We start from the raw sequence: 12,732 nt of genomic DNA, 5'->3' as shown, positions 1-12,732 counted from the left end.
ACCAAAATGCGTACATTTTGCAGTGTTTCAGCCGTTTGAGATTCCAAGTGGAACAAACTTTGCAATTTCTTTACCGCCCATGCCCTTCCTCTCTCCCTTCTTCCTCCGGTTCTGCCAAGAGCTGTGACTTGTTAAACAACAGACACTTCTGTGTTATGTTAATGGCCTGCAAAATGTTTTGAAAAGTTGCATTGCAGAATTGCGTTTCTCTCCACAGATTTTATTTTCTTTACATAAGTTTCACCAGCCTTGATGGCATTATGGCTTGAGTGTCTGCTCTGAGTCTTGGAGGTCAATAGTTTGACTCTGACCCTGGCCGAGTTGTACCAAAGATGTGCGACTTCTCTGCTTTTAAGGGATAGAGCATGGACAAACAACCATGGGTTGGTAACTGTGGGATGGATGAAATTTATCTGAATTGCCTTGCTGAGGATGGAGAGAAAGTGACACCATAAAAGATGGTGACACGAGTACCCAGAGTGCCTAGGGAAGTGATGTCACTTCCCCCAAGCATGTTGGGCTTTCCTGGTGCCTTTTTGTGGCCACAAGTCCTCACCTGGTCTGGCTCACTAATGAGAAGTTTTTTGTTTTTTTTTACACATACATTGTTATCCCAGCTCGTTTCTCAGCGTCACATTTAACAAGATGACTTACTCTGACAGGTCCATGATACATGGCAATCTAACCAACTCAAAACACGTGGACCATGCGATTCTTACAACAATCATCAGTGGACCCCCTCTTCCCTCTTCACGTAACACAGCCCCCTCCCCGGAACCTTAAGCTCCTCCCAAGGTTCTTCATTGGGAACTGAAGATTCTGGCCCTGTCACACACCTAATTAACTTACCAAATAGTTTAGTGAGGACTGTGGGAGATGAACAGCAGCTCACCTTACCTAGACTAATTACTGTGCTATCCCTCTTCATTTCAATGAAATGCACAGTGATCACAATCATGTGCAAAAATTCTATATACAAGTTACTCAAAATCTCAATCCCCGCTCTCTCTCGAAGTCTTCTTCAGGTGCTCCTGGGACAGGGAGAGAAAATGGCAAAAATGCAGGCAGGCCTACCTTATCCACAATTTACCTGAACCAATTCAAACCCCATCTAATTGTCCACGTCCTCAAGTGGATGGATGTTACCTGCTCCAGTTGTCAGTTGAGCCCAAATTCCCAATTTAAAAGCTACATAGCCAATTCCACGGCTACCTGCCCTCCATAGCACATATAAAGTTGCATGAGACCGAGTGGAACATTCCCAGAAACACAACAATAACATTAACCATTACCTTCCTAGCAAGGCCGTGGTGTGGTCTCAACCTACACCTTCAGGTGTAATCTCACCCTAACCCGACACCTAATTACCTACAGGTGTGGTCTCAACTCAGAAGTGGAAAGGTCCTAAAATGTGGTAGTGGGGGTGTAGCAGTGTGTGCGTGCCTGCAGCGCAAAGTCCCACTTTCATGAAAACCCTGGGCTCTCAATCCATCTCGCCCCAGCACCAGAACAGCTCCATTTGCTGTGCACCCCAACAGAGGGGGTCACCCATTGGCCTTCCATAGTCACCAGGGTCCTCCTCCCCATGGCCGACCTATCCATCCCTCCTCCCGCTGGGCTTCCCATAACCAGGCACTTTCTGGGCTACTGGGGGTGAGGCAATGGCAGAGCTCCAGGCTTCCCACTCTAAATCAGAGCCCAATCCACACACGGCACACACCACTTCCCCACCCACAAACGTTGCGCACAACGAACCCTCCCCAGCTGCCATACATTCTCCATCTACACCTGCAGTACCCACTAAAAGTGGTGTTCCTGTCTGCCATGGCCTCCAAATGCGCTAAATCACCAATAAACAAAACGTAATAACCAGTGGTTTATTTCCAGTACCTGCCCCATGGGCAATCTTGCTCCAAGCATGCAACACGTTCTTCTGATACCTACCTTTATTTGGGTGGTGTTTAGGCAAGTGACAGCTTTGCATACACAAAAAAATAATAATCTGGGTTACGTGCATGAAGCATAAACATACCTACTGCTTATAATTCAAAACGCCCCACAGCACAGGAAAACGTGGGGACAGGAATACTGTGCTGTAAATGGTGGAGACTTGTATTACCCTCCCCCACCTGGAGGTGGCACTACATGATACACTTTTACATAGAGAATTTGTGTTCCTCTCTTTCTATATATTACTAAAACTCTCATCTTGTATATATGTATGTAAGTATGTATGTTCCCGAAATACAGCCAAAACAGTACACGATAGCGCAAAAATTTTTGACCCACATTTTTTTTTTTGTATGCCTTGGTCGAGGCTCGTATGAGAGCTAACACACAACTCACAGCAAGGAGGCATGAGACAAGTGGGGTGGGAGTGGAAGGGACAAAACAGTGGGGAACAGACACATTAGGTGAACTGTGGAAGGGAGAGGGATGGGGATGGGACGGGGAACATGGCGAAGAGAAGATGGACATTACAGGGACTTTCAGGAAGGAAAGCAGGGGAATTGAAGGAAGTGGGCTTGGGTGGATTATTGGGGGTAGAAAAGATCGAGGATTTGGATGGGGGAAGATAAGAGGTGGTGGTGAACAGCTGTTTTGAAAGCCTGGAGGGAAGAATTGGAAAGAATAGAGTGAGGAAGTTTATTCCAAAGGCGGGAAAAAGAGGAATGAAAGAGTGAAGATGAGCAGTGATTCGTGATTTTGGTAGTTTTACCAGAAGGGGGTTGTTGGCAGACCTTGAGCACCCTGTGGAAAAGTGGTGGGGACAAATCGCGGAGAGAGCAGGGGGGGCATGGCTGGAGAGGAGTCTGTAGAAGACAGAAAGACCACCGACCAACCTGCGGTGATTGAGTGAGAGGCCCAAAGACTCAGCTTCATTGCGGGAGATGCCGATGATCTTAAATGCCCTGGTTTCGACAGCGTGAAGCCGAGAAAGGTGGGAGGCAGGAGCACCAGCCCAGAGGGGAGAGCAGTACTCCATCAGGCTACGGACAAAAGCTTTGTAAGTGGTCAGGAGCTCAAGAGGGCCGAGGAAGGACTTTGCATGACGGAGGATTCCCAGTCGGCGACTGGCTTTTGAGGCGAGGTTGGAAATGTGACTTTCCCAGGAAAGGTCATGGCAGATAGTGAGACCCAGAAGCTTTAAAGAAAAGACTTCTTCCAGAGGATTGGTGAGAAAGTGGATGGGGGGGTTTTCTAAATGGTCCTTTCGAAGAGACATAGTGAGAGTGTGAGATTTGTCTGGATTGAAAGACATGTTCCACGTGTTGGACCAGTTTGTGATTTTATCCAGATCTGCAGTGAGCGAAGAAGCTGCTGCTTGCCGGTCTGAGGGATGACAGATGGTACGACAGAGGGTGGAGTCATCGGCAAAGAGAAATAGAGGATTTTCCAGAGTCGGAGAGATCATTGATGAAAACCAGAAAAAGAACAGGGCCCAGAACGCTACCTTGAGGAACTCCAGCCTGCACAGGAAGAGGGGATGAAAGAACTCCATTTAGGGCCACGCGTTGACTGCGACAGGAGAGGAAGTCTGCAAGCCATGAGTGGAGATGGCCTTGAATACCATGGGAAGAGAGTTTGGTGAGTAGGGCAGGGTGCCAGACTGTGTCAAAAGCACGTGATATGTCCAGGGATACGGCTCGGATTTCCTGTCTGGCATTGAGGACCTCCATCCATTGATGGGAGAGCAGAAGCAGCATATCCAGGGTAGAGTGACCTGGTCTGAAACCAAATTGATGATTGGAAATCAAGCCATTGGAGAAGAGGAAGGATTTCATGTCTGAAGCGATGATGGACATTACTGAAGCGACATTACTCACCATTCTCCTGCGGTGTGCAGTATTAAGCTTCCTTCAAATTGGGCAACGAAAAAAAATGTAAAAAAATCAATTCCCGATTCAGTCAAGTATTCTTCGGGAGAATTTGATCAATGCAAACAACCTCAGGAGTATAGTTCGCTGTAGCTATGTTTTTTTTTCTTTTTTGTTTTGAAATGATTTTTTATCAACCGCTGTCACAACAGAAACCCAACAGGTTCACGGGTCGTCTAGTAAGTTATGACCTTGCAATGAAGCTTATAAATTATATTGTTATCATTTATAAACTTCATTTTGTGCACTTAAATTTTGAAATCACATGATGTCAGTTATCAGAATTATCACGGAACAATCTTACCTACATGAGCTAACAAAACCTTTTCTTCCTCCGCTCGTGTGTTCTCCCTAAATCGATTCTTCTTTAACCTTACAAGTTACAAGTTATAATATAACTTATAATGTTTTACTTTATAAACTTAATTTTGTGCACTGAAATTTTGAAATCGCACGATATCAGAATTATCAGGGAAGAATCTTCCTGCCAATAGCTGAGAAAACCTTCCATCAAAAGCCTCTGTTGTGCTCGTATGCTTTTGAGCTTTTTGAGCATCTTTGAAGAATGCATATAGTTTGTTTGTACCGTGCATGAATACCTGCATTCCAGCTATGTGAACCTATAATTCTCTCCCTGTAAGTGTAAACACTCTTTCTTCTTCGTCTCGTGGACAGTTTTTCACTGAAGCAGAGTGACATCCACACCGCCGCGAGATCTTCCCAGGCCATTACTATTTGCAAATTTCCCAATTGCATTTTTCTTTGTCCCACGAATGCCTAAACCAACCCGCCATTCTACTTTCAATGAGTGTCCCCACATTGGCCCCAAAACCTCATGGTTTCTATTCATTTCTGCATGCTTTCTCTCATTTGCTCTCTCAAATCATCTTTATTTTCTTTCATTTTTGTTTCTTCTGGTTTATTTCTCCCCTCATTTGTACGCCCTGTTCTTGTACTTGCGTGCCCTGTGCATCCATTTTGTCTATTAATCATTTCAAGCAGCCTGTATAACCAACGCCGTGTCCGACACTCGCACCCATAGGAGAGGGGCTTCGAGTGACAGGAGAAAGGGAGGTTCCTGTTATATAATCCTCCCCACTAGGCCGCTCTCCCAGTTTGCATCCGAGCACATGTTCCACACCATCCACCATTACATAGACATCCGCCATCCACCACAGGCAGGTCGGTGGTCTTTCTGTCTTCTACCGTCTCCTCTCCCCGACACCCCCGTCTTCAAGTGCTTGGATAGAGAAATAAAACCTTTCAATGCTCAATCAAAACAAACAAAATCTCTTTGCTGATGACTCCACCCTCTGCCGTACCATCTGTCATCCCTCAGACTGGCAAGCAGCAGCTTCTTCGCTCACTGCAGATCTGATTAAAATCACAAACTGGTCAAACACATGGAACATGTCTTTCAATTCTGACAAATCTCACACTCTCACGATGTCTTTCCGAAAGGACTGTTTGGAACCCCCACCCCCCATCTACTTTCTCAACAATCCTCGAGAAGAAGTCCTTTCATTCAAGCTTCTGGGTCTCACTATCTGCCATGATCTTTCCTGGGAAAGCCATATTTCCAACCTGGCCTCCAAGGCCAGTCGCCAACTGGGCATCCTCCATCTTGCAAAGTCCTTCTTTGGCCCACCTGAGCTCCTGACCACATACAAAGCTTTCGACCACAGCCTGATGGAGTACTGCTCTCCCCTTTGGGATGGTGATCCTGCCTCTCACCTTTCTCGGCTTCACACTGGAGACCAAGGCATTTAGGATCAGTGGTATTTCCCGTGATGAGGCTGAGGCTGTCTTTCTCTCTCTCTCTCTCTCTTTCTCTCTCTCTTTCTCTCTCTTTCTTTCTCTCTCTCTCTTTCTCTCTCTCTTTCTCTCTCTTTCTCTCTCTTTCTCTCTTTCTCTCTCTCTCTTTCTTTTCTCTCCCCCCCTGCCCCCCACAGGCAGGTTGGTGGTCTTTCTGTTAATCTACCATGTCCTCCCTGGTCTTGTCCCCCTGCTCTGTCTGTGACCCCCCCATATTTCCGCAGGGCGCTCAAGGTCCCCCAGGAACCACCTTCTGGGAAAACTACCAAAATCAAGAATCACTGCTCACCCTCACTCTTTCATTCCTCTTTTTCCTGCATTTGGAATAAACTCCCCCACTCTCTTCAATCCCATTCTTCCCTCCAGGTCTTCAAAACAGCTGTTCACCACCACCTCTTATCTTCCCCAATCCAAAACCATGATCTTTTCTTCCTCCCTTAATCCACCCCAAACCCACCTCCTTCAAATTCCCTGCCTTCCTTCCTGAAAGTCCTTGTAATGTCCATCTTCTTGACCCCATGTTTCCGCCCCATCCCTCTCCCTTCCACAGATCTCCTAATGTCTCTGTTCCCCACTGTTTTGTCCTTCCCTATGTTTTGTCCCCACTGTTTTGTTTTGTGCAGTTCCCCACTGCACTATTTGTAGGGGCTGACAGTATGGCTCAGAGGTAGCATACTTGGCTTTAAGCTGTGTAGTCTTGGTTCCATTTCCTATCTGACTTGTATCTCTCACCCCAGTGTTTCACAGGCAGGACTTTGCCTCGAGTGTGCAATCACTTCGATGGAACGGTAAGCTGGAGACCCATTTGCTTGCATAGGCTGGTGGTGAAGATTAAAGTTGCTCCAGTATCTTTCACATAGTGGAGGCTGTTGTGTGCTAACACCCTGGACACATTCCAATCCTGACCGAAGCAGTCATGAGGCTCATGCAAGTCACCATCTTGTGGTGGCTCCTGAGACCATCTCACTGCACCAAAGGCCCTGAAGCGATTTCATACTGACGTTTGTCATCATCCTTCAATATATTAATCCTCTGAACAAACTGGACTGGTGGTGTTCATGTCGGCACACACACACACACACACACACACACACACACACACACACACACACACACACACACACACACACACACACACACGTAAATTTGCCATAACTTTCCCAAGCATTTTCCATCTCCTGAGTTCCTGTATGTTTCTTATCAATGGCATTTCCTTGTGTTTTTTTTTGCCTCTCACTGTTTTGTCTGACCTACCACAACCCTTCCAATGAATGTTGTACATCTGCCTCCTGTCCCTTTAACAGCAGCAAAAGTGATGCAGTGGCAGAAGGGAGGAGGAAAAGACTACAAGGCACTGCAGTTTTCTGGAGTAGGTTCCATGCTCGGTGAAGCAATGCTCAACTCAACAGCGCTTTGTGACGTTTGCAGTGATATATTTACTCAATTCGACCCTTTAATGTTTGGACACTTTATTGCACTCAATCACAAGTTAAGGTGATTCGACTTTCGGGAGTTGAACTCCACAATTGATATTAGCCATTTTACCCACATCACTGAACCCTGAACCCCCACCTCCCTGACAGTGAGACTTTGGGGAAACCGGTTCCATCCATTATGTGGATCCAGAAACAATAAAGATACAATACTTTATATTACTTGAAGGAAAACGACATTGAAATAAATTAAAATAGATACAACACCAAGAGGCAATCCAGACAGCACTACGATGTTGGACTAACTTTGGTCGTAGATCAGCAAAGGTCGGAACGGTCACGAGCAGATTTCCAACGTCGGTCCAATGTTGGCAACATGGTGTAAAAGCCATTTGACGTTACACCAATGTTGGCCTGACAGACAAATTTATGTTGGCCCAACGTCGGTGAGCTATCTGGGAATTGTGAACTGCACTGCGATTGATGCATTTTATTGGAACAAACATATTTGGTTTTATAAAACGAGAACAATGGTTCATTCAAATTCCCTGTAGGCCTGTACAGTTTTGAGAGGATGCAGCCATTTTTTAAAATTCCTTTAACCATGATTAAAAAAGTCTCCTGCCTAGCCATTCCTCGCTGGTGGGAATGCATTAATTGGCTGCTTCGCAGCAAGACCATGGATCATTTCCTCGCAGCCCCAAGAGAGTAGCTCCAGAGTAATTCTCCTGCCTTGATCCAGGCCTGTGTTTTAACAGCCTCAACAAAACCAAATTTGTCTCCTGCATCTCTCGTCATCTCGGTCTCACATTACACGCCATTAACTTCCACTAACTGAACTCCTTGCTTGGGGGAGAGTGACGATGCAACATATTTGCGAAAAAGTTCATGAGGCATCTGCAGCCTCTCATCATGGGGTCTGGCCAACCAAAAATGAGAGAAAAACCGCATCTCTCTTCATTCAAAACCCGTGGAGCCACCCATCATATTATATAACGTCTTTGATCATATAATACAGGCTTGGACCACTCCTAACCATTAAAACATCCCAGATCTCATTGCTCATCCTCAGACATGGGAAGACTTCCTGCCTGCAAGATATTGAGGACCTTAAGACTGTGGGTTTTATTAATTCCCCCCCAAATATATGAAGGTTTCAAGTTTCCTGTTAGAATTTCTTTCCCAACACATAAGATAAATTAAAATAAAAAATGAATGTTGGTTGTTATCTCCATATCCAGGTTTCAGGAGGTGGAACGCAGCTCTCCCAGGTCTCAAAGTATTCGTGTGTGTGTGTGTGTGTGTGTGTGTGTGTGTGTGTGTGTGTGTGTGTGTGTGTGTGTGTGTGTGTGTGTGTGTGTGTGTGTGTGTGTGTGTGTGTGTGTATAGACTCACCCATGGAGCCAACACACACACACACACCATAAGTTTTGGGTGGTTGGTAATATCCATGGTTGCAAAGAAATGTGCATCCAACCAACCAAATGTACTAAGACCTACCCTGCCAAGTTTGTAACAAACAAACGAGAATGGACCCAGTCTCAGGCGATGTTTCATCCACAAAACCGATGCACTGTCTCAAGTCAAAACCTGAAGAAATTTGTTTGAGACCCAATCCTGGACAGGTCTATTCTGGAGGAGCTTTCCACTCAGCAGCTGTGGGAATCAAACCTGCACCATTGAAAATGAGAGTTCATGGAACACCTTTATCCCCACGCTGTCTTGAGAAAAAAGGGCAAAGGTGGGGTCTACCAGAAGCAAATTTGAATGGTCGTGATGATGAAAATTCCATCATATTTTGTCCAAATACTGCTAAACGGAAGGTTTTAGAACGTGCCGATGAAGCGATTTGTGTTTAACAATGATGAAGTCTGTAATTAAATGGAAATAAAATAAAGATTGAAAAGGTTGTAAAAAAAAACGAACTTTTTCCCGTAAGTTTACAGCCGTTGACGCAGCGTCTTTTAACACCACCTTATTTAACACGTCACATTAGTTATTTATGCCTGTTGTTTGTGTCCTTTTTGACGTTCTTAAAAACAGTAAGTTTCCTGTTTGGAATGATTTTCAATTTTGTTTGACTGCCAGAGAGACAGATAGAGTTAAAAATCGCATCTGTGTCCGAAGGAAGAGGTTCATTTTGGCATTTTTAATATGAAATAGGCAAAGCCTAGGAACGAACGACACCCCTTTAGAACCCTATATAATTACCATTTAGAATTACCCTTAAGCCTGATGTTGGCTTTGTGGTTAAGGTGGCTGGCTTGGGATGTTAGGGTCCTGAGTTCAACCACATTGGCCACTGAATTAACACCAAGTGGGGTTGACTCAGCCTGTCATCCTTCTGAGGTTGGCAAAATGAGTACCAGTGCACCGTTACCGGGGCACAGCATCAGCGGCATCGTTGTGCCCCCAACAAAATCATAGCTACTTCGCAGCTAAGCTTCCATACACAACAACAAGAAGAATTACCCTTTAGAATTGAACACCATGGGTCAGAAAGGTTCTTCTTCATTGTGGATGGATGGAAGGAAGGACATTTATTGGAGCAGCTCCAATGCTTAAAAATTGTCTCACTTCTCTCTGCGCATGCGCAATCGGGATGAATTCAGAGCCAAAGTATTGGTAAATTGAAAGTGTGTTTTTTCCAATTAATGCTCTTGATTCGTGTTCAAAATGTAACATTCAATTTAAATTAAGTGTTTCCTCCATCATAAACTGATAAGACAGACGGACGGACGGATATGAACCAATTGCTTGACCCTCACTTTCCGCTTCACGTGCCTGGGAAAAAGGGTTGGAAGGATGGCCTCGACGTACGCACACTTGCCTCTGAGTTGCGTAGCCTGAGTTTGAATCCCCCAACCCATCTATAAACTGTCATCCTGACCTTTCACAGGCAGGGTGATTCATCCTTTCGATGGACGTTATACTGGGCATCCCTTCTTCCACCAGTTGGTGGACGTTAAAGATCCCACGGTGTTTTTCGTGAAGAGTAGGCGAGTTATCCAGGCACTATGGAATTTTTTTCCCAAATTCCTGTTTGATCCTTCATCGAGTCTCAGGCCTGGCCAGCCGATTCGTGACAGACTTGTGCCAAAAACCTCCCCCAACCAACCTCACAATAACGTGGCCATTAAATACAAGCAGAAAAAAAAAATACTCTTACGTTTGCAAGAAACAACTAACCCTCTCTCTCTCCCTTTGCCTACATCCAAACCAACACTCTGGCAGATGTTTCTACAGCTCTCCCACAATCCCTTTCATATCCCGAATTAAACTTCCAGGAATCTAACCACTAAGTCAGTAATCTGATGTCTTCGTCCAACTTCTACCCCATAAAACTCCCAAGACCATCATTTCTGTTCACATTTTGCACAGAGAACCTCATCATACTGACATCCTGTGGCTTGATTTCATGGCCGCCCTCAACCCCAACCTCCTTCCAAACCCAATATACAATTAACTGGACCGTCATGATATTCTTTTGGGAACTGGATGTTATCACCAGATCAGGGCCTTTGGCTGGATGTCATGATATCCTGGTGGAAAAAAAAATCCATACTGAGACTGAATCATGCCTCCACCTCGTGTTTTTCATGCCCTCGGGCTTCGCGGCCTGTTCTTTCACTTTCAGCCCAATGTTTTTACTTCGGCTTCTCTCCCTTCTTCACGAAACAAACTCTTCTAGTCTGTGACCGGATTCTCTCATGTTCTATCATGGCATTGCAAAGGACTTCTAAAACCCTATTGTGGTGACAAGTGGAACGCCCTCGTTCTCATGCCAATGAGCATCCACACGATACGTGACCCTCATTACTCGGACCACATGTCACTATCTTGAAATATATTCCTCTCTTATAATTGCTAAGCTTCTGTCAATTAGCAGACTTCCGTTGTTTTGTGCTTCGTTATTGGTCAAAGCTGATGGAAGTGCAAATTTGAAAAAAAAAAAAACTTGGGGTTTGGCATAAATTCTCAAGTCACTTGGTCTGACACTTGCTTTCCGAAGCAAACGACATCACATTTAGAACACTTCTGTTGTTACAATTGATTGGACAATCAAAATGATCGAGTACTTTGAAATGGGGAAACGTCTGCTGCTTGCGTCCATACCCCTCGTGGATGTGGCACATCCATGATCCTTCGTGGCTGTCACTTGAGAACGAGAAAAACACGATGACAAATACATATGCAATGTTGCTGCAGTTGTCCATAATCTGAACTTTCACACCAGTGCCCTCTTCCCACCCTGCATAGTTTTGCCATTTTGTGTAACGGTTGCTTCTCATTTTTTTTTTTTGTGGACGTCAGGACATGATTGATACAATTCTGCCCTTCCGGACATTTCCGTCTCGAGCCTTGATGGTTCCAATGCTCTGCAGCGTAAGTGGACAAACTTCTTAATTCGGGATATATAACTGTAACTGCTTGTTAAAATTATCCACCAATTGGGGATATTGATTTTGAGAAAGGGAACACGTTGATCATGGTGTTTGTAAGGGAGTTACAATGTTATCCTTGCTTCGTCGAACATTGCGTGGAAAGTTGATGTGGAGCGTAGAGTACACGCAGCCACGCACGACACGCACCAAACACAAGTATGCAAAGAGAGAGAGACACACACACACAGATGCACACAACTGCAATACAAAATCATGACTGTTTGCAAGTAACGGATGTAAACTCTACTGTTTTTTTTTTTTCTGGTGGGAAAATGTTTGCGTTTTATAACATTAGTGGTGTTCCGGTGCTTTGCTGCTTATAATGATGGACTGCCCGTTCCTGGCAAGCTTCTGCAGTTTGTGCAGAGAACCAAAGTCGTTTGAGGAAACAGAGCCTACTCTCACAATGTTTACATTGAGAAAGTTGTTTTCTTATGTGGAAAGATATTTTGAACTTTTAAAAACGTCTTTATCTCTTTCAGAGCATTTTCCACTACAATTCCATTCCCATCTTCTTCTGTCCTGTCTGAGTCATGTTATGACCACATTATCAGGTATCCCAACCCATCACCAGGTACATGGTGTGACTTACAAGGGTCAATCAGGTAAGTACAGTAAGATCGATGTTACAAGGTACAGATGCACAAATACTGAAACCACGAATGAGGGAGATATGACCAACAATCCCTTTAACTCTTCCACGCTGACCAATCGCTAACATTATAGTTATCCTGGGTAATGAGCTCAGGAGGATGATTTCTTTGTGTTTTTTTTTCTGTAGAAGGAGCGAAGGTCAAAGCACAGTTGAAATCAGAAGTGGAGAACCTTTCCGAGTCCGATGGGCAACAGCAGCTCTTGTTAATCTTGGTGCGGGTCAGATATATGCTTGGTGATTTTTTTTTTTTGTAATTTAAACAGCACACATGCAGATAAGTATTGTACACTGGCAACACCATGTACTGAGATACTTATGACTAAGATACAAGACAGGAAGGACTACTAAGCCAGTCCTTCCTGTCTTGCTGTTCACTTCCAACACTGATGTTGTCACTTGTAGCAGTGAATATGGTTCTCCACAATTTATGAGGATTAAAGAAATTGTGTGAATTTTGATATTCCGACATAATTATTCTTATTTCCCTTCTTGCGCACCGTTAGGCA

General features: G+C 44.6%; 1 long non-coding RNA gene across 1 annotated transcript; it reads left to right on the top strand.

The window, feature by feature from the left end:
• Window positions 1–6,833: 6,833 nt before the first annotated feature.
• LOC147012707 (uncharacterized) lies at window positions 6,834–12,692 on the top strand. Its single transcript, XR_015051418.1, has 3 exons — window positions 6,834–7,062; window positions 11,441–11,512; window positions 12,054–12,692. It is a non-coding gene; the product is annotated as an uncharacterized LOC147012707 (long non-coding RNA).
• The last annotated feature ends 40 nt before the right edge of the window (window positions 12,693–12,732 follow it).

Source organism: Eptatretus burgeri, chromosome 14 (assembly GCF_056783735.1).
Source record: "Eptatretus burgeri isolate ZD-2024b chromosome 14, Ebu_testis_v1, whole genome shotgun sequence".
In the NCBI taxonomy this organism is placed as follows: Eukaryota; Metazoa; Chordata; class Myxini; order Myxiniformes; family Myxinidae; genus Eptatretus; species Eptatretus burgeri.
Note: the sequence above shows the minus strand (reverse complement) of the source record. Positions and strands in the feature narration are given on the sequence as shown.